The 26,287-nt window shown below is 35.5% G+C and overlaps 1 long non-coding RNA gene across 1 annotated transcript in view; it reads left to right on the top strand.

Annotated features, from left to right (window-relative positions):
* The window catches only part of LOC101675455, a 52,441-nt gene that overhangs the window by 9,887 nt on the left and 16,267 nt on the right, over nt 1-26,287 (top strand). Inside the window, exon 2 of the long non-coding RNA XR_001177939.2 lies at nt 21,674-21,827. This is a non-coding gene — a long non-coding RNA (uncharacterized LOC101675455). The remainder of the gene's footprint in view (nt 1-21,673; nt 21,828-26,287) is intronic.

Below are 26,287 nucleotides of genomic sequence, written 5' to 3'. Positions count from 1 at the left end.
GTCTAACTTTTAGAGGAATTTAAGTAATTTCCTGTTTGGGGAATACACAAAATACACAGGAAGGCTGTATTTTTTGTTGATGTTGGTTGAAAAATCTATTTGATTTTAAGGATCTTTTTAGTTGTTTGGATAATCCATTTTGAGGTCTAGCATTAAGAAAGCATTAGGAAAATACTGAGGAAAGAGAAACTTGCTACTAACCCTGCAGCATTTGCCATCCCTCTATTTTTCTCTCTTTTAAAGTTAATTTATTAATCTTTAGATAATCATCTGTTGATAGTGAACACCCACCCACAAAGAACAGTAGCAGGATTTGTGAAATATATTTTTTTTATATATCAATGTGTTCATAGCATGAGGTCATGAATAGGCTTGTATTTAAATTGGACTAAACCAGATACTGTGAGCTTTCAGGGATAAGTACCTTTACTTAAGATATGTCACAGGATTTCTTATTGAGAAACCCATATCATATCAACATTCTCCAGTCTGAGATTTCCATCACTGCCATTCTAAGGAAGTTACTGCTTCTTATTAACAGATATGAAAGTCTGTGATGTCCTGCATACACACACACATACATACATAATACCCCACTAAAGACAAATTTAAAGGAGTCTCTTGGGGTGACTTAGTCAGTTGAGTGTCTGACTTTTGATTTGGGTTCAGGTCCTGATCTCAGGGTCATGAGAGCCAGCCCTGCATGGGGTTCTGTATTCAGCAGGGAGTCTGCTTGAGATTCTCTCTCTCTCTCCCTCTTTCTCTGCCCCTCCTCCCATAGTCTCTCTCTCCCTAAAATTTAAAAAAAAAAAAAAAAAAGACAAATTTAAAGAACTGAGAGAAATAAGGTTATTGGCATGTTATTAAGATACCTGCAAAGAAAAATCACGTGTTCTCAAAGACTTAAAGTTATTCCAAGCATATGTCAGGGTTCTAAAGTTGGTCTTAAATATAGCATTTTTTGTTACTTGGAAAGGTAAAAAATTAATCCATTAGTTCCTGTTATCTCAACAGCAAAAGTGCTTTGTCAGCTTAACTATACAACATCTAATCAGACAAGGGCACTGACAAAAAAGAACATGGAATGTGTGTGTTTATTTTTAATTGTTTATTTTGAAAAATATTTATTTATTTGAGAGAGTGAGGAAGAGGAGGAAGAGGGTCCCAGGGAGAGGGAGAGAATCCTCAAGCACACTCTCCTCTGATTGTGGAGCCAGATATGGGGCTCGATCCGAGGACCCTGAGATCATGGCCTGAGCTAAAGTCAAGAGTCAAAAGCTGGGGCGCCTGGGTGGCTCAGTGGGTTAAGCCGCTGCCTTCGGCTCAGGTCATGATCTCAGGGTCCTGGGATCGAGTCCCGCATCGGGCTCTCTGCTCTGCGGGGAGCCTGCTTCCCTCTCTCTCTCTCTCTCTCTGCCTGCCTCTCCATCTACTTGTGATTTCTCTCTGTCAAAGAAATAAATAAAATCTTAAAAAAAAAAAAAAAGAGTCAAAAGCTTAACCAACTGAGCCACCTAGGTACCATAGAATACATGCATTTATTTATCTATTTTCTGTTGGAGGTTAGGGGAAGCTTGGAGAGAAGAGTATCTGTGACAATCTGCATTTTGTAGCTCTGAGAGAGGATAAGGACTGGGATGAGGACCCTGGAATAGAAATTCCAAGAGAAGAATGGGTGGTGCCCATCAGCATCGTGATCTTTAATACTGTGCTGAGTCAGCCTGTAGAGAAGGTAGACAACAACAAAGGGTAAGTGGGACTTGACTGTGGTATCACAAGTTGTAGAACTATTTGGGGCCAGAGCAGCATCACTGCTGTTTTCTCTTCGCCAAGCAGATGGAAAAGACATTGTGAAAGAACAATTTAAATAAAAACAAAAATGGAGAGATGGTGACAGACTGAGAGAAAGAGGGCTTTTCATAGAAGATACTGAGAGAGGATATTTGAAGAAAGATCTTTATTATAGTCAAAGGGGGCAGTGACAATGTGTTAAGCACTTCTATAAGTGTTTGTCTCATGAAATCCTTAAAAAATAAACCTTATGAGATAGATTTATTTTCATCTCCAAGTTATAGGGGAAAACTCTGAGGCTTAAAGATAGTAACTTTCACAGGATAATGTTTTTAAAGTCATTTAAAGTCAGACTGATACATACGACTGGCAAGTAGTAGAGCTAGGATTGAAACCCAAGGAAGGGCAAGGTAATTTCAATCAAATATTTTAAAGGGGGCCATGGTGTGAAATGGTAATTTTTTCTTAATCATTTGTAGCCCTAGAGGATAGAAGTAGGAATGAATGAAAAGTTAGAAAAAAAAGTAAATTTCAGTACATCATAAGAAAGGGATTTCTTAAGTTTGAATTAATTCTAGGGAAAAGGACTTCTTTGTGAAATGGTGAGCTTCCTGATATTAGACATATTAAAGTGGAGATTAAATGGCCACATGTTAGAGAAGTTATAGAGGAATTTGGAGTAGGAATCCGAGACCAACAAAACCTTAAGTCCCTGTGACTGAAAATGAACACCTGTGAGTTTTTTTTCTTTTTTAAAGATTTTATTTATTTGTCAGAGAGAGAGGGAGCAAGAGCGAGCACGGGCAGACAGAGTGGCAGGCAGAGACAGAGGGAGAAGCAGGCTCCCTGCCGAGCAAGAAGCCGGATGTGGGACCTGATCCCAGGACGCCAGGATCATAGCCTGAGCCGAAGGCAGCCGCCCAACCAACCGAGCCACCCAGGCGTCCCACCTGTGAGTTTTTTAACATCAGCATTCTTATGTATTTTTGGGTCTAGAAAGTAAGAATTCAGTCTCAGGTAACTGATCTTCCTAGGAGTGAAAATAAAAAGGGAAATGTAATCTCATTTCAATAAAATAGAAATTGAGCTTATTTAAGGGTGGGGAGAATAAATATTTGCTCTCATCTCAGGGCAATTGAATGCAAATATCTAGATTTAATTGTTAGGTTCAGTCATGATGCAGGGAGTTTAAAATGATATTAAATTATAAATATTGCCAGTCTTACTTGCATTTGTATCTTTCTGTCATTAATCATCACCATCTTTAATTGGCATCTAGAACCCAGTGTTTGACATGTGTCTGATTCTGTGGGCCTTAGAAACATAAATGGATAATTTTTAAAAATTATGTATTTGTCACATATTTATAAGTTATCCAAATTGAATCAAATAGGGCAATAATTTTTCATTAGTGCTGTTTAAGTATGGTCTTAACAGTAAAGTGATAAAATCCACAGTGGCTTACTTGTCGCAGCAGATGAAGACCAATGATGCTTCCTGTCTTATAATTATTTGTGAGCTGGATCTGCTTTGTTTTGTTTTGGGGGCTTTTAAAAATTAAAATTATTTATTTATTTGAGAGAGAAAGAAAATGAGAGAGCAAGCACGAGCAGTGGGTGGGGGGGGCAGGGGGAGAGAGAGAAGCAGATTCCTTGCTGAACAGGAGCCTGATGTGGGGCTCCATCCCAGGACTCCAAAATCATGACTTGGGCTGAAGGCAGACGCTTAACCAGCTGAGCCACCCAAGTGCCCTTGCTCCATTTTGAATAAGGAAATACCACTTAGTTTCCTGAAAGACTTTTGTTATTATATACACTGAAGATGTTAGGGAAGTGAAGACCTATACAATAAGGGAAAGACTAACTTTATAAGACAAAGAAAAGGAATCATTTTTAGCCCTGCTTGGTTGAGCAAAATGAAACAGTGAACATAGCTCTTATGGGTTATATATCTAATAACAATGGACTGTTATTCAGCTCTTGGAGAAGTAAAGCAAATGGAATATGATGAAGACTGGAAATATAATTATTAATTCTAATTTTTTAGCAAGTAGCTAGAAAATAAAAAAAATTTCTTATTATAGGGTTCCTAAGGAATAAGGAAAGCTTTTAACCATAAAAATCTAATGCATCCATATTGAGAATGAGACCCAATGATTTAGTTCAATTAAGTGAATTAAAAAAAATTATTCTGTGTAAACCCTGGATTTGGTTTCATAGAAGACATAAAATTACCACCACATAATATGCACTTTAAGAAGTTTACCATGTGGTACAGGACCAATCAAATGAGCCAGTGACTCTAATAAAAGGCAGAATATTGCACTTTTTATAACTGAGGTATAAACAAAACTCAGTGGGGTTCAAAGGAAAGAGTGCTCACTTTTTTATTTTAGGTGGGGAAGATATATGGCTTATTGGAAGAAATGACATTTGAAAAATGGATGAGATATTTACAAGTGGAAAAAGGAGAAAGGATGTACCAGGCAGACAAATGATTAAAGTCAAGGTAATAGGCAAGTGTGAGTCAGTTTTGAGAAAGTGTGCCAGCTAGAGTGGAGTATAGGTATGTGAAGAGTTTAAGAAATAAGAGATAATATTGGAGGGGCTGACTGAAGCCAGCATGGTGAATTTCATGAATTAGGTAGATGAATGCACATTTTTCTTTTTATAGGTGATGAGGGGGTCATTAAAATGTGTGGAGTTGAAGGATGACAGGGTCACAGGCAGGGCTTCTCAGTGTTGTGTGAAGAGAATGCACTACAAATCTCAGAAGTTGTCATTCACATGGTAACTCTACATTTCTATATGTATTATTGTTGTATTTCTGTGTTTATTATGGTATTTATTACTTTTATCATGTTTACTTATATTACGTTATGACAGGTTCCCTGACAGATGGATGTCAAGTTCTTGAAGTTAGAGAGCCTTTTCTGATTTGTATAAAAGCACCATATGGGCTCATGATAGCCTGTGACAGCTATGCCATAGATAGGCACATCTTTAAGCAGAAGAGAGGACCACTTGCTTCAGAGAAAGACTGGAGGTTTTGACAATAGTATACAAACACTAAGGAGCTTAGCTTGGAAAAGATGGGCTGATTTAGAATCTGGTAGGGAGGAGGCAATGAAAGGACCCACACATGACTTCAAAGATGGGTGACATAGTGATGGCAAACAAGAAATAGAAAAGAAGGGAGATTTATCAGAGTAGGGGGAAGGGAGGTAGATGGAGGGCAGAGCTGAGAGGTTCCATTTTGAATACATCTGGAGCCAGATGTGTTAGCTGAATATCTAGGTCAAGTGTCAACCATTACACTGAAATGTTGGTGTGGAAGGTAGGGGAGAAGTTGGGCTAGAGTCATCCACATAAATGTGATTGCTGAGGTAACAGGAGAGCCTGGAGACAGGCAGGCAGAACATAACTGGTGTCAGAAGGAATCGTCCTTCTTATCACATTTTGCTAAGTCCAAAAGAATTAAGAATAAATCCTGCAAAAGGAGCTTGCTTTCTTGGTAATGTGGTTGTTGGGTAGTGTTTCCTTTCCAGGTTCTGTCAGCCATCAAATGCAGTCTGAACACCAGCTTTTATATATAAACATGTCATTTTTTTTTTCATTATGAGATTAGATAAGAGTTCAGCAGAAGAGGCATTCTGACCAAAGGCAGAATCATTAATGTCTTGGTAATGTTTTAATGGAGAATTAGAAGCACAGAAATCAATTATAAAATACAGTTAACTCAAGAAATAAGCAATGGCAAAAAAAATCCTAAAAGCATTTTTATTTTACCCTTTTATGGACCTTGTATTTGCATCCATATTTTCATCTCATTCTGATATTTTCTTCTTAATCTGATGCTAATAGTAATTCACATTTCATTAAGTCATAAAATTAATCATAAAAGATAGTTCAGAAGTACCTTGGGTGGTGGAGAAGCAGTTAGGAGATGAAACTGTCTATATAGAGAATCAAAGCTTATTCCAGTGTCTGCCCTAAGCATTTCTTATGTTTTTAGGCTGTCTGGCAGAAATATTTCCTGGTATTAGTGCTCTCATACTTACTTTGTTAGGAAGATCCTAGCAGCCAACAAGGTGTTGATGTTTCAAATGTTAGATGAAAGTTGACATTTAAACACAACTTATCTCCAACTTACCCTCTGTCCTATTTTATGTTATTTTAATGTACACAAGGGGGTCCCAGTCTAATCAGGGAGTCATAGAATATTGTTCTTCTGTGTTTTCAGGAAAGTTTTTTTTTTTTTTTAAAGATTTTATTTGTTTATTTGTCAGAGAGAGTGGGAACACTTGCACATGCACAAGCAGGGGGAAGGGCAGGCAGAGGGAGAAGCAGGCTCCCCACTGAGCAAGGACCCTGACATAGGATTCTATCCCAGGACCTAGGATTATGATCTGAGTCAAAAGGTAGATGCTTAACTGACTGAATTACCCAGGTATCCCTCAGGAAAGTTTTTTTTTTTTTTCTTTAAAAGAGCAACATGATGATGATGTTTCATCATCAGTATTTCCTTGATGTATCCTTTTAAATTCCTAGCATGATAATGCTTTGTTTTCTTAACATTTCAAGGAAGTAGAAAAGTATTATGTGCCAGCATCTTTAGGTTAGTTGGGGAAAATTTGGTATTATATCAATGTATTTGAAATTTAACATTCTCAGTCTCATTTGGCTATTGTATGACTATTACTGATAATCATTCTCTGATATTCCCATTGAACTAGAGTGAGTTTTTTTTTTTTTTTAATGTAGTAAGCTGTATTTAAGCATGCTATCAGTACAGTAGGGAAATTAAATGAAATATTTAATCAGCACTTTGACTTACAAATAAAAATATGTAACTTTTTAAAAGTAGATCAGTAATTGTAAGATATAATCAAGGAAGAAAAAACTTGGGCCTTTATAAATAGTATTATCATATAAAGTTTCTGAATTTTTTTGTACTTTAAAATTATAATAGACACTTTAAAATCTACATAAACAAAGATGATCTTACTAGTATGGTGATGTTATTTAAATTTTAACAACTCAGTGACACCTGAGTTAGTTAAGTGGCTGCCTTCGGTTTAGGTCATGATCTCAGGGTCCTGGCATCTGGCTCCTAGCTCAGTGGGGAGTATGCTTCCTGTGATCCTAACCCCCCTCTTGTAGTCTCTTTCTCTCTCAAATAAATAAATAAATAGAATCTTCAAAAATTTTTATAAGAATTTTAGGTTTTATTCACAGTGGCAGGCAAATATAAGGATCTTTAAATTTGAACAATCTAATTTTCTTATCCATTTAGAAACAGTTCTAAACTATCTTACATTTTTTCTATTTATAGATTGAAAGATGTACTAGATCTCATACTATTGAAAAAGGAAAGTTTTTGGTGCATAGCTCTTCATAAATTATAGAAAACTGTGAGTTGGATTGTTTTCCTCAATTCCATTAATTCCTATTAAGAGAACCTATCCACATACCCCCCCACACACCAATATGTACTTAAACACACCAGTTAGGTCCTTGAATTAAAAGTAGTTCCTGAGCTGTTTTGTGTGTGTGTGTGTGTGTGTGTGAAGAATATAATATGTGTATGTATTTAGTTAATACAGTTTATCCAGCTGGTCTTTTATAAATATTTACTGATGTTAGTGACAACTGAGAAAATTAGTCAGTGGGTGCAAGCATAGAGTTTTCACAAGAATTTAAATCAGGTAAAAATGTTGAAGAGAAAGTAATGGCTGTTGAATGTATTATAGAAATGACTGTGAAATGAACCTGGAAAAAAAGAAAGGATATCTGGTTTCCAGAGACAAAATTAAATCACATTTTCATTTAGAATATTACAAAAAACTTTTGAGATATTTGTAGATTTATTTTAAATTTTATTTAAAAATACTTAGGGACTTACCAGTCTGGAGTAAGTCTGCAGGCCAGAATATTAAAACATTTTGAGGAAAGTTTTAATTTCAGACTTCCCCAAGGATGTTGTGAAATCTCTTGGGAACAAAATTGCAGAATTATAGAGATGTTCTTCCAAACTTTCACTTGGCCCTGATAGCCTGATTTTTTGTTTTTTGTTTTTTTTTTTTTCCTGCTACTGAGTGAAATGCAGAACAGCTAACCAGTCAAACAAAAAAGGCTGGACCTGGAGAAATGTATAATTTGTGAAATTGCCTATAGTGAATTGCCTCAGAAAATATGGTTTGAAACATAAGTGGCTGGTGATGCTGAGAACATAAAAGAATTACATTCTCTTATATTCCCTGGTTTAACACATGACCTGAACTATTTGTCCACAGCTCTTCCATTTTCCTTTGGTAAAAACCACATGAGAAACTAACTAGGAAATTAAACTGTATGTGTGATTGTTATAGACTAAATTGTGTTCCCCAGGTATTCATATGTTGAAGTCCTAATCCATTACCTCAGAACATGACTTTATTTGGAGATACGTCTTTTAAAGAGGTAATTATAGTTAAATGAGGCCATTAGGGTGAGCCCTAATCCATTTTGACTGGTGTCCTTATAAGAAGAGGAGATTTGGGGGCACCTGGGTGGCTCAGTGGGTTAAAGCCTCTGCTTTTGGCTCAGGTCATGGTCTCAAGGTCCTGGGATCAAGCCCGGCATCGGGCTCTCTGCTCAGCGGGGAGCCTGCTTCCTCTTCTCTCTCTGCCTGCCTCTTTGACTCCCTGTGATCTCTGTCTGTCAAATAAATAATTTCAAAAAGAAAAAAAAAAAAGAAGAGGAGATTTGGAGATACAGAAGGAGAAATCAGGGATACATGTTCACCGAGAAAGGCCATCTGTAAGCCAAGGAAAGAGACCTCAAGAGAAACCAAACCTGTTGACACCTTGATCTTGGGCTTTCAGCCTCCAGAATTGTGAGAAAATTACCAATTTGTGGTTATTTTGTTATGGCGATCCTAGTAAACTAATATGGTGAAGTAAGTACTAAATCTTTGAAGAAAAAAAGGATTGTCATTTAAATCTTTTAAAAAGGTACATATCCTGGGGCGCCTGGGTGGCTCAGTGGGTTAAAGCCTCTGCCTTCCGCTCAGATCATGATCCCGGAGTCCTGCGATCGAGCCCCACATCGGGCCCTCTGCTCGTTGGGGAACCTGCTTTTTCCTCTCTCTCTGTCTGCCTCTCTGCCTGCTTGTGACCTCTGTCAAATAAATAAATAAAATCTTAAAAAAAAAAAAAAAGGTACATATCCTGACATTCGAACAACCAGCTCCTGTATGTATTGGTACTTACTTAACAGTTCTGATTTCCTGTCATGTTACTTTCATTTAACGGATATAAATGTCAACACCTGCTCACCTAGCCATTTCCTTCTTTCCACCTGGGGTTGCTTACAGTTCCTTTCATTCACTTTTAGGTATATGTTGCAGGAAAACATCTGGGAAAAAACAAAAACAAAAACTGGATCTGAATACTCTCTCCACCTTTTAAAAATTGTGGTAAAAAACACATAACATAAAATGTACTTGTCTTTACCGTTTTTAAGTGTATAGTTCAGTAGTGTTAAGTGTATTTACATTTTTATGCAATGAATCTGAAGAACTTTTCATATATGACTTTTGTTATGTTGGGGTTGTTTTCTGTTTTAGTTTGTTGAATCATGAATGGGTGTTGAATTTTCTCAAATGCCTTTTCTACATCAGTTAAGATTATGTGTTTTTTGTCTTTCATTATGTTAAGGTGGTACAATATATTGATGGGTTTTTGCATGCTGAACCATCTTTGCATTGCAAGAATAGATCTTGCTTGGTCATGATGATGTATTATCCTTTTAATGCATTATTGAATTTAGTTTGCTGGTATTTTGTTGAGGATTTTTATGTCAACAGTAATCAGAGATACTGGTTTTCAGTTTTTCTTTCCTTGTAAGTGTGTTTTCTGGCTTTGGTATCAAGGTGAAATTGACCGTATAAAATACATTTGGAAGTGTTCCTTCTTTTATTTTTTTGAGTTTAAGAAGGGTTATATTAATTCTTCTAAAAAATTAATGTTTAAAAAAATGTTTTATAGAAATCACCAGTGAAGCCTCTAGTCCTGGGTTTTTCCTCACTGGTAGGTTTTTGATTACTGATTAATTCTCCTTATTAGTTATAGGTCTGTTCATATTTTTATTTCTTCATGATTCAGTTTTAGTAGGTTATATGTTTCTAGGAATTTATCCATTTCTTCTATGTTTTGTGTTTTGTTAGTATATAATTATTCACAGATAGTCTCTTTTTTTATTTGTGCAGCATTGGTTATAATATCCTCTCTTTCATTCAAAGAAATCCACTTTTTAATAGTTGTGAGAACATGTTACTTAAACTCTTGGGGTTCTTATCTGTTCATCTGTAAAATGGGCATGTTACGTATGGTGCCAGATTACTGTTCCCTACTTAACGTTATTTTATTCAACGATTTATGGTCACATTGTTGGTGCTTAATATATAGTAGTTAGTACTATTTTTCATTATTGAGTCAGAGAAATTCCTCTCCCTTTATAGATCACAAATCCCTTTCTCATTCCTTTTCAAAAGAATCATGAGCTCTAAGCTTCATGTATATTATTAACATCCATTTCTTAGGAATTTTGAATCCTGCTGCTGTTTTGTCTCTTACTATTCTTATAGAGTTCTCGTTTTGATTGTATGGCCCTTCTGTGCACATGTTTAACTCAGTAAGAATATATTACTTACAGAAGTCTTTCATTATTCATTTCCTTATACATAACCATGGGCGGATATTTTACTAGTAGGATTTTTCTCTGAGGTAAGTATTTTTCCGACTGTATTTTCTATTAAGTGGAGTAATTCCATGGTCATTCCAGATACTATGGGATACTGTTTTCATATAACTATCCTGTAAATTTAAATAACTTGAGCCAAGTGAAAACCTATTAACTCCCTGTGTACCTGTTTTTAGTAGACGTGGTTTCAGTTTTTAGGCTGGAAGTGAATATAACTTTTTGGGTTTTGTTTTTTTTTTTTCTTTCCTTTATGGACTGCTTTTCAGGCATTGTTTGGGAAGGCTCTTGTTTGATTTACGGGTTGATTAAGCATAGTTGACTTTTAATTTTGAGCTGATTAAGCTGTCTTAAAATAGTCATAAGCCTGGATGGTGTGTACACAAACTTTTCTTATTTAAATACCAACCCCAAAGTGGTATTTGGCTTTATGAACAAAGGGAAAATACTTTGATTCCCCTTGTGGAAAACATACAGTTGAGTTTTATTGGCATTGTTGTTAACTATTGATTGTCCTATAAATCGTAAAGGGTAAAATATTTACCTTTGCAGGGTAAAGAATAGAATTTGGGTATAGAGAGAGGAAATACAGCATTACTATACTTTCTTAAAGTTATCCAGAGTAATTGGAAAACTATGAGTGAATTCAGCAACTCTTATCTTAAACCTAATTATGTAGTCTGAGGCTATTCAAGGGTAGTATTGTGGACTCTTGATTTGGGATTAGATCAGCATAGATTTGATTGAGAACTTTATCTTTTGCATTGTCAACAAACAATCCCTTAATTTGAGAGGTTTACAATAATAAACATTAATTTCTTTCTCTTGTTAGGTGAGGGCTGTGTGTTGGCCATAGCTTTGTTGGTATCAACTGGGCTTCATGTGTCTCCTGATTCCTAGGCTTTGGCTGGTGAGCAGGTATTTTCTAGGGCATACTCTTCTCTTGTTAAGTCAAGAGGGTTATAAGTAAACCACACAAGTATACTTAGACCCTCATATCCCCTTGACCAAAGCAGGTCAGAGGGCTCAACCCCAGTCAGTGAGGTAGGGAAGTGAATTCTGCCTCCAGGAAGGCACAGCAAGTGTACGGAGGATATGACATTAACAATAATTCAATGTACCATAAGAACCTATCTTGGAAATACTGTGGACTCTCTCTAGGCATTCCCATAATAAACTCAACATGTCGATTCAGACTAGAAAGAAATTCTTTCTTTCTTTTTTTTAAAGATTTTATTTATTTATTTGACAGAGAGCGAGAGAGCACAAGAAGGGGAGCAGCAGAGCAAGAGGGAGAAACAGCTGTATGTACTTCTCCCTCAGCAGGGAACCCGACGGTGTGTGTGTGTGTGTGTGTGTGTGTGTGTGTGTGCGCGCTCAATCCCAAGACTCTAGGCTCATGACCTGAGCCAGAGACAGAAGCTTAACCGACTGAACCACTCAGATGTCCAGAAATAAATTATTTCTGAATCAGAGAATTTTAGAAACAAAAGATTTTTTTTTCTTTTTTCGGTCATGGATTCCTTCAGAGTGATATTGTAAGTCAAGACCCAAAGGTAAATAAGATTAAAGTGGGGGAGGGAAATCCAATGTACTCCCAGCTGACTGCTTCCTCTTTGCTTTCTTGGTTTCCCTCACTGTGGTTTCCTGGCAAATCCTAAGATGATTTTGCAGAACAGAATTTGAAAATCATCAGTGCAGGCTTTAGAGATGTTTAGGGGTGTTAGGTTACAAGAAAATGTAAAACATTTGTGTAGGTTGCACAAAGTTAAGCGGAACTGCAGGAATTCTCAGAACCTTTACTATGTTAATGTTTCTTGCAAATCTCCAAGATGATTGTATAGCATTGCCAGAATCAGAATTGCCCAAAATTTTGTGAAGAAACTTAGTGTTTTGGAACACATCTTAGGGACAGTTGCATTATGGAGTAGGATGGAACAATTGGCTGATTTTTTTTTCAGCTTGTTAGTTGCAGTGAATGGATTAAAATTAAAATTCTCCTCACTTCCTCTCTGGGAGTCTTTGTTCATGTTGCTGAGTTTGTTCATATGACCAAGACATACTTCCACAATTATGTAGTGGTTCATGGAGTATTTTAACCTTTGAGAAAAGGGGGCCTCATGAATGCCTTTGTTAGGGTCCAATAGGAAGGAAATTGAGTTGAGTGACCATGAGTAACTGGTTTCACAAAGTGAATGAATGATTCTGTGATCTCATCTAAGCAACTTAGGGGATAAACCACAGTATTAACACATGCCTAGGTTTTTTTTTTTTTCCCAGTGAAATTAAGACTCCATTCATGAAGAAAATAATGGCTATTGACAACTATAATTTTCCATAATACAAATTCTGCTCTTTACTTTTATTTTTTGTTCACAAGTAAATGTCTGTTGTGCATTTGTATCATTTATGTCCTAGGATACTGTTTGATAGCTCTCTAAGCTATCAAATAATAGATAAATTTGACCCAATTCTTATCAAGAGCTGAATAGCTGTTACACATTCAGAGGGAGTGATCATCTTCAGTTTTATCTAAGGAAAACCCATGATATCTGGTGGTGGTGGAGGACAGAATGGAGAAGAGCCCATTCTTATATAATTACCTATGATTTGAAAATCCAAAATTTCCAGGGGATTAAGATCTTAAAAAAATTGCATTAATAAGTGGGAAATAGCCAGAAAAATTAGGATGAACACTTGGTAGAATTTGTTTTATCTCTCAAAATAATTGTACAATACAAAAAGTAAAGAAATTGAGTCATAAGAAAATTGAGTCATAAGAAAGAGAAAGAGAAATACTTTTTAATTTAACTTAGATTCTTTCATAAATACTGAGTAAGTGCAACTTCAGATTTTCCTCCATTGTTTTTATAGAGTAAGCATTGTATTACTTTTATTTTTTACTTGATAGCTGTAAGAGGCAAGTGCAGTATTTATAATTTTATGAGCAGTTGCCTCAGGCATTAGTGATTGAAATTGTGAAAGAGCAAAATAAAACTTTCCAGGTGTATGTAAATGAAAGCCATATGTGAAGATAAAGTTCTGATTAGAATACAGATTAAAGGATGACATTGATTTTTCAAATGTACAGTTAAGGTCAAAATTTTTTTTAAGTGAGTACAAAGATCTTTGATTTCACTAAGTTTGTGCATCTCTTGAACGTTCCCCTGTTATTTAAGATAAGTAGCAGGTATGGGGATGTTTTACCAACTAATTTCCAATTTTGTAAAAGCTGTTCTAAGCTCTCCTTTTGTTCTAGTGTCCCTCTTAAAAGGGTTCTGTATTTTTCTCCACTTGACTTTTTTCTCTCTCAAACTGAAAAAAACCCGAATAAACCATTTTAAGTTTGCATATTAAAAAACAGAAAAGTTTGTACAAGTCACAAGTATACACTTACTGAAATTTTCACAAATAAGTTACACCATATAACCTACACCCCACAGACCCCTTAGTATTCCCTTCTATATGCTTAAAAACTTTTGTATATATATAAAAGCAAAATTTGGGGGCCCATGAACCTCTAGTTAGGTCATTTCACATTTTAGAATTTTTACCCTCCTTTGGGAATTGACATTTCAAATGTGATTATACATCATACCCCAATGAGTTTGTCTGCTTATTCTCTAAATACTTGAAATTACTTTGATTTTTCCCAGAGCTAGTTGTATCTACTAATGCTTGGAATTCTTTTATCATCTTGGAAACCTCTATCTTGAAACCTCTATCTCTAATATGTGCCTATATGAGTTTGTTTGCCCAGATTTCAACTATTATATTTGGATTACCTAAATAGTAACCAAGATTAAACATTGCTTTCTTAGAAGTAGATAGATCAATATGTAAGTAATATCTGGGATCTTCTCTTCCTTCTTATTAACTTCTAGCTCTCTATTGGTTTTGTGAATAGTTACCTGTTGTATCACATGGAGGGGAAGGTCATTATGTTATTTTTCATAGTAAAACCAAATAAAAAGAAGAATTGATTTTAGGTTTTTTTTTGCCATTAGTGGTTGGACAATCATCCCTCCATAGTACGGTATGTTTATGTATTACTACAATATAATATATAAAACTAAAGTTTAAATTTGTATTTAAAAAGATTAAAAAAGAATTGCTTGTGTTTTTCATATATGTGTGTGTGTGTGTGTGTGTGTGTGTTTTCTTACAGATAGGGAGAGCACACACATTCACGCAAAGGGAACCGGACTAAGGTCCCCTGATGGGGGGGTGCTCAATTTCCACCGTGAGATAATGACTTGAGCAGAGATCAAGAGTTAGATGCTTATCAGACTGAGCCACCCAGGCGCCGTGCTTGTATTTTTCTGTTACATGTTCTTGGAATACCTTCCTTATATAAGAAAGGTAATTTTTCGTCTCCTTACTTAAAGAAGTTGGCCAACTGGCCCTATCCATTTTTCTTAGAACTCTGTTCTTTTCCTTGTATAACCTACTACAATATGTAAGAAAAGATTTGGAATTGTTACTTAATGTCAGTTTTCCTCTGTAGACTTAAGCTCATAGTTTTAGACCAGACTATATCTATTTTGTTTGTGAGTTTATCTGTAGTGCTGACCCTATGCTTGTCATATGGTACAGGTTTAATAAATATTTGTTGTATAAACAGATGACTTAAATACTATGATTGTATTCTTTACAAAAAGGATACTGTAGCGATTGGGCCTTCTCTTGGCATAACAGGAGCCATCTGCCTCCTATTTAGAGCTCAGCCACAACCCTGGGTCCCTCCCTAACCCTTCAAATCTGAGCTTTAAGTCCCTCTTCCTTCCTTCCCTCTGGCTCTGACCTTGGGCCCCATTCAGAGAACCTGGCTTGGGTCTTTCCTTTCTGTTGGAGCTTCCCATCTGGTTTGTGGAGATGGAATGTTACAGATGTGCTGAATGCCCAGGGCCAAGTCTGTGAGCAGCTATACCCATATTCTTTGTAAACCAAAAGGCAAGAAGGTTGAAATGTGCAGCCTTAAGTCTGTTTCCTGTCACAATAAATTTTTAAATCCTTAATAACTCTAGGTTTGAATATTTGTGCTACTTTTCATGGGCTTGATTCAGAGAACAGCATCTACTCTTGAGCCCTGGCTAAGAGGCTGGGGTGCTACATTCCGCTGATAGACTTTTCTAGTACTCACTTTCAGCCTCTCTGCCTGAAGTTTGACCACTGCTATCACTGGATTTCCCATGACTGTTCAGTTTGTCTTAGGGGATGGCCAATAAATTCAGATTCCTGAATGTGAGTTGCTTACAAACTGTGGTTGCCGTATTCCGTTGGCTGCTATACCTTGGCTGCCAAATTTTATCATTCTGTTTGTATTCATAGTTTGGCCTCTCTTTCCCCCAGACAATATCACCTTCAAATTATGGTTTGTTTGTGTCTACCTTTTGGGCAGCAGGGCTGTGCAGAGTGATGTTCAGAGGTGACATTTGTGTTATTCATGTATTATATACTTCATCCTGTACCCCATTCATGATCTATCATAATAAGAAAGCAATCCAAAGTTACTAATACTCAGCTGGAATTGATGGATATCATTATAAAAAATCATTCTTTTCAGTGGTACTCACCTTTCGACATGGTTCAGCCTTCTACCATTAACATGGAACCCTGATCCTGGAAATACAGCCTTCTTTTTTTTAATTTAAAAATTATTTATTTATTTTTATTTTTAAAATTTTTATTAACATATAATCTATTATTTGCCCTAGGGGTACAGGTCAGTGAATCATCAGGATTACACATTCCATAGCACTCACCATAGCACATACCCTCCCCAATGTCTATAACCCAGCCACCCTCTTCCTCTCCCCAACCCCCTAGCAACCCTCAGTTTGTTTCATGAGATTAAGAGTCTCTTATGGTTTGTCTCCCTCCCGATCCCATCTTGTTTAATTTTTCCCTCCCTACCTCCCACAACCCCTGCCCTGCCTCTCAAATTCCTCATATCAGAGAGATCATATGATAATTGTCTTTCTCCAAGACTTATTTCACTCAGCATAATACCCTCTAGTTCCATAGACCTCATTGCAAATGGCAAGATTTCATTTCTTTTCATGGCTGCATAGAATTCCATTATATATATATATGTGTGTGTGTGTGTGTGTGTATACATATATATATGTATATATATACCGCATCTTCTTTATCCAGTCATCTTTTGATGGACATCTAGGTTCTTTCCATAGTTTGGCTATTGTGGACATTGCTGCTATAAACATTTGGGTGCACGTGCCCCTTCAGATCACTACATTTGTATCTTTGGGGTAAATACCCAGTAATGTGATTGCTGGGTCATAGGGTAGCTCTATTTTCAACTTTTTGAGAAACCTCCATACTGTTTTCCAAAGTGACTGCACCAGAATGCATTCCCACCAACAGTGTAGGAAGGTTCCCCTTTCTTTTCATCTTTACCAAAATCTGTTGTTTCCTGCCTTGTTAATTTTAGCCATTCTGACTGGTGTGAGGTGGTATCTTATTGCGGTTTTGATTTGTTGGAAATACAGCCTTCTGCTTGTAAGTAGGGGTTGTTTTTCTGGGCAGGTGACTTTCTTGTTATTTCTTTTTTTTTTTTCTTTAAGATTTTATTTATTTATTTGAGAGAGAGTGAGAGAGAGAGAGCATAAGAGGGGAGAAGGTTAGAGGGAGAAGTAGACTTCCTGTGAAGCAGGGAGCTCGACGCAGGATTCGATCCTGGGACTCCAGGATCATGACCTGAGCCGAAGGCAGTTGCTTAACCAACCGAGCCACCCAGGCTCCCTCTTGTTATTTCTGAAGTGCTCTTTGAGGTATTCGCTTCCACGGCCCAGGTTAAGGTATTCTGTTTTAATGGCATATGACTTATTTTCTTTTCATTTGAGATACTCTAAAGGACCTGTGGTTCTAGGTCCCATTAAGAAAGGAGTTGTATTTGGGTACCTGGGTGGCTCAGTCAGTTAAGTAGCTGCCCTCTGCATAGGTAATGATCCCAGAATATAGGGATCGAGGCCCACATTAGGCTCCCTCCTCAGCCAGGAGTTTGCTTCTCCCTCTGACTCCCCTCTCTTGTGCTCTATCTCTCTCACTCTTTCAAATAAATGAAGACAATCTTTTTTTAAAAAAAGGTTTCTGCACAGTGAAGAAAACAATAAAAAAAATTACAGAATGGGAGAAAGTATTTGCAAATGACATATCTGATAAAGGATTAGTATCCAAAAATAAATGAGTAAATAAATAAATAAGAAAGAAAAAAAGAAACGAGGTGTATTGGCCTGGTATTACCTATTAGCATATAAAAGTAAATCCTCCAGAAGCTGGCAGTAAAGGTTAAGCATGTGGGAACTAGCAGAATTAATATGCAAAGCACAGAGTCAGGTTTTACAGCCTCAGGCAGCACATCTTACCACATTCAACTAATTACAGAGTAGTTATTTAAAGGAAAAACTGGATGTAAATTACTTCATTTAATAATTAAGTTATTAAAATTAAAATGTGAAAAATTTGCTTTAAATAAAATAATTGGTATATTTGTTTTTTTCTTCCATAGTGCGATCATGGAACATGCCCCCTCTGTTTTTTTAACAGCTGTGCCAGGTTTTACAGAAGGCAGATTTATCAGCTTTTGTGAAAAAACAGGCAGTCACTTGCTGCTGAGATCAGAGAGAGGGAGGCTTATGAGAGCTGATAAAATAATCAACCCCAGGACAAAAATAGATGTACACTATGTAGAGTAAAAACAAAATATTTTGTTATGGGGGACTATAATAATATTACTAACATACTGTATAAAGTTCTTCAAAGGAAATACGGTAGATCCTGTTGGTTATTATTCTCAATACCCTTTCCCACCCCTTTCTCCCTTGGGTACTTTAACTATAAAAGTTGCAGAAGTTAAATACAATTTATTTAGCTTCTCTTGAAGCTAAGCATGTGACGTATTTCTAGTTAATGAAACCTGGGAGTGGGGAGGTGGGAGTTGATCATAGAATGTTTAGTTCATTCTGCTTGTTAGGTCCCCTCAGTTTCTTCTCTAAGTAAATAACCATGGAGTAAAGCTATGGAAGATGCAATAAAGCTTTTTTTTTTTTTTTTATAAACATATATTTTTATCCCCACGGGTATACAGGTCTGTGAATCGCCAGGTTTACACACTTCACAGCACTCACCAAAGCACATACCCTCCCCAGATGCAATAAAGCTTTTAAATGGCACCAAAAATCATGGGTTTCTCTGACTCTTCTTAGAGACTTTTAGTGATTTTCCGACCCTGGAAAAAAAAACAAAAAACTTCATCTGTGCCTAGCAGCTGTTACCATACTTTCACATATCTTATACCATTTCACATTCTAAGGAGTTTTGAATTTTTTTTTTCTCCTAGGTGACCCTTCTTTTCAAAACTTTTGATATGGGGTTTAAATATTACTATTTAAAGGTATGGATTGGTTGAATGAGTGAGGCAGGGAGGATATATGTTGTGCTATTGAGAGGTAAGATGGCTCCAGGAATATTCAGCATTGGCCATAGCAGCACCACCAGAAAGTATATTTTAATTAATTATTAATTAGTTTATTTATAGCAGATGATGTATTTTAAAGGAAGGCTTTGTCTTTTTTTTTTTTTTTAAGATTTTATTTATTTTTTTGACAGACAGAGATCACAAGCAGAGAGAGAGAGAGAGAGAGAGGGAGGGGGAAGCAGGCTCACTGCTGAGCTGCTGAGCAGAGAGCCTGATGCGGGACTCAATCCCAGGACCCTGAGATCATGACCCGAGCTGTAGGCAGAGGCTTTAACCCACTGAGCCACCCAGGCGCCCCATCAGATGATGTATTTTAAAAGAAGTTTTTGAATTGAAACCTGGCTTCATTATCCTTAAAAATGAAACTAAGAATGAAGGAAGCATTAAGATTTATGTACTATATTTAAATTTCTTCTTCCACATTTTTTATGTGAATATGATGCCCAAGTGAGATGTCACCATTTGACATGGTTTGGACATTTTGCTGTCTTGCTTTTTTCGTTCTTCTGTAAGAAGAACATTATAATTAAACTATCAACCAATTCTTCCTTTTACACTGTTTATCTTTATCTGTAACTTAGCTAAATGTACTGTCATTCAAAAAATATTTTCAATTAAATATATATAATGCAATTACACAAAATAAATAGAAAACTTCTTTACATATCCACACAGAGGGGATTGAGATGATTGTAAATATTGTTTGAGTAATTCCCAACTGGTAGTTTTCAAAAGAGATCTCTAAAGGAAAATAAAAACAAAAACAAAAAAACACTAATAACTTTAGTAATTGCTTAAATTAAGTCAGAAATAGGTAAGATCTTTTTTATTAAATTGAAAAAACTGGCTGAAAAACATACATAGTCTCATTTTTAAGGGAGGGCATGAAATTTATTTTTAAAAATTACTCTTAAATTTTGAATTGGTAGAAATGTTTTTAAATAAATATACAATTTTAAAGTACAGTAGCAGTTGCAATTAAAGTTCCTTGGACGGATAAAAATACATGATGTGCATATGTTCTATAATTTTTTTTTTTGGAAATATTTAGGAACTCCTTGAACATAAAGCTAATTAAGTCATACAACCTACATATTTACATATTATAGAATTCATTTATGATGCAGCTGATAAAGACCCAATTATTTTTCTTTATCAACATATAAGAGATTCCATTGCAGATATGAAGAAATTTGGTATTTTAGTGGCTGAAATTCTAAAAGCTTGACCAGAAATGAAAGATTTTATCTAGATTAAAAAGTAAGAGAATTGGGTTCCTGGGTGGCTTAGTCGGTTAAGTGTCTATCTTCGGATCATGTCATGATTCTGGAGTCTCAGGATCAAGTCCTGCATTGGGCTCCCAGCTTTGCAGGAAGTCTCCTTCTCCCCTCTCATGCTCTCTCTTACTTGCTCTGTCTCTTAAATAAATAAATAAAATCTTTAAAAAAAGGGTAAGAGAACTGATATTTCCTCATTTTGGGCCCTCACAGGGCTATGCCCTTCTTTGTCTTATTGAGTTAAACCTTATTCTAGTATTATTTCTATTTGACTAGAATGCTTTAACTTTATTTATCAAATGTGGTATTTATGCATTTACAAAGGTAAATATTAAATTTTATTGAAAGCTGCTGGAATTTCCTCTTCTATTAGTCTGTTCAGAGAAGTGGCTATGATGTTTGCATTTTGTATAGATGCCCAGGAATCAGCCTTAACATTAGTACTTTTATCTCTTGGGACATATTCCAGAGTTTTCTAAACAGTCTGTACATCCATACAAAGATTATTGTGGTTTTTAATATTGCTCCCAGCAATTCCCTTGACTGAATTATTAATCCAGTTTCTCCCACATTGGTGATACCATTGTAAACTGTGAAGGCCATGAAGGCTAAGTTTTAGGTTAAACCCTAAGAAAGCTTCAGAAGAAAGTCTTCTCCTACAAGTACTATACTCAAACTTTGAGAAAACAGTTGTTCTTTAGCCTTTGCTATACTACTAGCAGATGTTCACACTGTTAAATTTTGAAAAATGGCAATAGTTGAATTAACTTTATGAATCTGTGAGGTCAGAATCTATGGACTCTGAATTCATTCAATGAGGCTCCAAGAGACTCAGTTTATTTGTTAAGACTGCTTAGTAAGAGGTGACATGGCTAAATAATTGGTGAAATTTGAATATGAACTCTGATTAGTTGACAGCCTCAGTGTAAAATTTCCTAAAATTGTTTATCATACTGGGTCTGTGAAAGAGAATTCTTTTTCTGAAGAGATACGCATTGAGGTATTAAAGGGTTATGGTATTAAAGGTATTAAAGGGTACAGTGTCTATGATTCACTTTCAAATGGTTCTGGAAAAATTTTTCATATACATACACATACATATAAATAGAGAGTGAGAAAGATGAGGCAAATATGGCAGAAAATTAACAATTGATGAATCAGGGTGAAGGATACACAAGTACTTTGTGTAATTCTTGCAACATTTCTGTAGAACTTCTTTAGAACTAAAAGATAAAATGTGTTCTCAAATTAAAATTTCAGCAAAAATTAATGTATGTTTATGATCACCAGAGAGGCATACTCCTTTCTAATCAATGTATTTCTGTATTTTAAAATAATGAGAAAGCATATATATGACTTTTTAGGACATCTGAAAGCAAGAAGTGAGACTTCCATTATGGCTTTGGGGACTGCTGATAGTTGGTGCAGGAAATGAATTCCATGAGTACTTCCTTCCTGTCAGTACTGAGAACAAGCAGCCCTAGAGAGCTGCCTCTTCAACTCGACATTGTGGAGAAGGTAAGGATTTTATTTATTTCTAGGTTCTTCCTTCTAGTTAAGAAATCAATTATGTCAAAGTGCTAATCAAATTCCTTCATATACAATTATAATTTTAGGGTATAAATAAGTGGAATGCCTTAAACATGGAATACTCAAAAATCTTGATTTTTTTTTCTAACAAAATATGAAAGCTTTGCATTTAAATTAGGGTTTTGTACATAATAATACGGAACACTTTTAGTCACTTATACAATTATTTGACTTCAAAGATTGGATTAACTGTGATTAACTATCTCAGTTTTTCCTAACCTTTATTTCATGTAGTTCATACTTTTCAATAATGATAATTTCTTACATGCTTATATGAATCATATTTAATATTTATGCTTTTGCAAGACTTTCAAAAATTAGGAAAGAAAATTCCCATCAGACTGTATGTTGGCAAATAGGACCTTTGTGTTATTAGCTCCTATGAATTAAGCCAGGTAAAGTGAGGATTAGTAATCAGCATTAGACAAATGGGGAAAAATGAGGTGCAGAGGACTGAAATAACTTTTTCAAAGTAAAATAATCTCTACCTGAGTTTATGATGTAATTTATGGCATCAAGCAGTAGAATTCTTTATAAGACTTACGAATTCTTTTAATTATAATGAGTTTGTAGTTAGACATATAGTCCTCTTTGGTCATTCTTTCTATTTGTTTATACTAAGTTGCAATTCAAAGGACATAGTATTTTTTGCAATTGAAACCTATAGAATCCATGCTGCTTTGTAATTGCCAATGGCAAAATATTCTGAAGTCAAATTGTGGAGTTTTAATAATATTGTGATATTTTGATTATGATATCTTGTGTGTATGTTTTTAGCAATATAGTTTGAGTCTTCTCATTTAGAAAAGCTTTAAAGATCATCACTTTGAATATCAACTTATTTCTAAAATCAAAGTATAATACTCACCTAATACTGGTACTGTCGTCTCATGTTGCAAGAAATGTTGGAAGTCCTACATGGCATGCTAAGAAAGATCTGATTCTTCATATCTCTCTGGATGCAGGTCCTCAAGGTTCAATCTTGCCATATCTTTTTGAATATTTCCTTACTCTTGGTTACCCAAATATTCTTCTGAGTGTTGAAATCTACGGTTTCTATTCTGTATCCTCCTGTATCCTTTGAGTTGCCATATTCTATTGTATGGAACACTATTTCTCCTCAGTCTCCTTATTTCCTCCTTCTTCTTTTAAAATTGGGTTTAGAATGGCTTCCATCTTCACCTCCATAAGCAAAGTCCCAACTCATTGTGGGGATATTTTCTATTATTTCTCCATAATGGGAGGTAACACAGAATTAGAAATTTCATAATTAGGTATATAATGAAAAACATTTAGAAAGAGAAGGTTCTATGATGACTCAGGCCAATCTCAATGAAGCCATCAGTATTTTCAGCTTTAATCTTCCTCTTCAGTCTTTTCCTGGTTAAAAATCTTTCTAACATCCCCATATTTATTTTCTTATTCAATACTGTAGTCAAAGTGAATACCTAACTGGCAACCTATGCAGTACACCTTTAGTCTCTTAATGTCAGTTTTGCAACACTTCTGAAAGGCAGCTTGAGAGGGAGGGAAAAGAAGAAGGAGAGAACAAAAGCTTGAGGAGGCAGTAGGGGCTGAATCACAAAGACCCTCACATGCTGTGTTCTAAGGAGTTTAAAAAAAGGTGTAAATGCTAAAAGGAGAAAAGTTCATAATGTCTAATGGAATTATAGAGAAGGTCAATATTTTGGATTGATCAAATGACACAACAGTTGAATTAAACATAAATATCAGAAGATGCTTTTTAGACTTTGAACTGTATACAGATCACTTGGGAATCTTATTAAAAATGCAGAGTCTAAGTCCTGGGTTGAGTGTGGAGCCTAAAATTCTGTATTTCTAACCAGCTCTAAAGTGATGCTGGTTGCTCTAGTCCGTGGGCATACTTTGAGTAGCATGGCTTTAGAATACGCTAATCTATTTGCATTGAAATATACATTTTACATGAAGACCTTTTATGAAAAATTTTTAAATAACTTCAAGTATACCTGATCTTAGTATGTAGATTAAAAAGAACGAAAGAAAGATGTGCAATGGAGAATCAACCAATTAAGCATGAATTTTAAAGGATTCAAGTAAGATGACAAGAATCCAAAAGAAAGTAATTAGTTTTGAAGTACTAGAGAATATGGCTTTACATTTCCATCAGGGTAAACAGAAATAGCACACATCATATTCATACATAGTTTTAACTTCTAGAGAAGAGGATCTGAATCATTTATTTGCTCATGTTGTTCTGCCAAGGTTCATAAAGTTTCTTCAGCAGGTAAATCTATGTGCCCTTGTCATAATCATAGCCTTCTGCTAACCCAAGTATTTTTTCTCTAGAAACTTGAAGGTTGGGCCCTGAAGAACATTTACAACTAGTCTTTTTAGGTTTCTAACATTGATATTTTTCAGTCCTATGTTTCTTTCAGATTTGATCTGTTAATTCTGAATGGTGATAATACATATTTACATATATATTTTTATATGTTCACATATATTTAATCATTTATATTTGTATAATGCTTTAAAATTCTTTCCACATACTCTCATTTGATGCCCATGATGTTTCTGTGAGTTTGGCTATTTTGTCCCATTTTATTAAGAAGGAAACAAAGGCTAGAAGATGTCAGGAGACTTGTCCAGGATCAGGTAGTTACTAAGTGGCAAAGTCAGGATTCAGATTTAGGTATTTGGTTTAAAAATCTTATTTTCTTTCTACCAGGACTTATTTCTTTTTGTCATATAGAACATATAGAGAGATGAAGTTCTTGTCAGGTTAAGAGAATAATTTCTAAGATAGCTTAAACAAAGACTGTAGAATGAGAACAGAAAAAAAAAAAGCTTCCCGAAAACTCTGGCCAACAAGTCACCTCCAGAGTTGAGATATATTAACTCTGATAAAATAGCAAGTTTTGACATATAGCAGACAACAGACAACAGGAAGAGACCCAAAGCTTGTAGGTGTACAGACTGGAATTAAGTTACTTTTGTCAGTGAAATCCTAGTTAACTGGGTTTTCCTTTAAAGTTCAATCTCCCTTAAAAATGAAAAAAAAAAAATGAGAGAGAGAGGCAAATTTTATTTAAAAAATTTAAAATAAACAGTATTGGCTGAGCTAAATAGCTGTTACTATTTGTGGTAGACTTTTTATATCTTGTTAAAAATTTGAATTTCTGTTTATGTATGTGTGGTTTCACAGTTTAATGTGTATGTATTATGTAAATTATAAATGCTATCTATTCCTCTAATTAGGTTCTTTTTCGTTTCCTGCTTGCTGAACTATTTTTAAGGAGACTTGGGCATTGTTCATCTTCACTTCCTTGTAAACATCTCTGCCACCTAGTGGACTATATGATATCTTTCAGGTTGACTCATTAGGTATGTGGTTAATCACCAATATATAAAGTGCTCCTATGTCACGCTAAGTGAATTAGGAAATAGAATTGGGATGTCTGTAAATCCTGGATTTATATGTTAAACTGTGCTAAGGTAAATTGAGAGGCTGGCCTGTACATAGCTATTTTGTACCTTGAGATCTCTACATACCGAGAGAAATGGCGTCTGCACCCTAAATAGCTATTTTGGTTAGCTTACTGAAATGAGCTATGAAGGAAAGGTCCCATGAGAAGTGGGAGGAAAGACTCTTAGGACCAGGGATAAGTGTTTGAGGAAGTAGTTCTGATCCTTGGTGTTGCCAGTAAGAGATGATGGAACTCTGGAAATTTGGTTTTATCTGGGAAACCAGCTAGAAAACTTGTTCGAAGAGCCAGCCCTTGGGTCTGGTCATATTTTTGTCACAGGTATAATGAAATAAAACTATGTTATTACTATTACCAACTTAATAAATAACATCATTATTAGTTGAAATTATCATCTAGTTTGCATGTTCTGTTTTATCTTTGTAACTACAACACAAGTTGTTCTCAAAGTTTTTGCCTGTGGGTGTGTGGGTGGCTCAGTCGGTTAACTTGGTTGTGGCTCAGGTCATGATCTCATGGGTCGTGAGATAGAACTCTGCATTGGGCTCAATGGTCAATTAGGAGTCAGATCGAAGATTCTCTCCCTCTGCCCCTCTACCTACTTGTGCTCTCTCACACTCTAAAAATAAAAAATATTAAAAATTTTTTGCCAAATGTAATCTAAGATTAATTATTATGAAAGTGCTGGGAATGGAATCCTTGTGGTATTGAATGTATTAGTGCTAGGGGTTCACTTTTGGACATCTGATTTTCAGAAAAATTGGCAAATTCAGAGGTAACCCCCCCCAACCAAAACCATTTGCCAGCCAATGCAGAAAATGTAATTGAATTGAGATTATTTTGATGTAGAGGTAAGGATTTAAAATGAAGTAATTATCTCCCATTATAGCTATAGTAATATTGGAAGAATCTTCATAGTTT

This window comes from Mustela putorius, unplaced genomic scaffold, assembly GCF_011764305.1.
Source record: "Mustela putorius furo isolate JIRA1106 unplaced genomic scaffold, ASM1176430v1.1 tig00003845_pilon_pilon_pilon, whole genome shotgun sequence".
Classification (NCBI taxonomy): Eukaryota; Metazoa; Chordata; class Mammalia; order Carnivora; family Mustelidae; genus Mustela; species Mustela putorius.
Note: the sequence above shows the minus strand (reverse complement) of the source record. Positions and strands in the feature narration are given on the sequence as shown.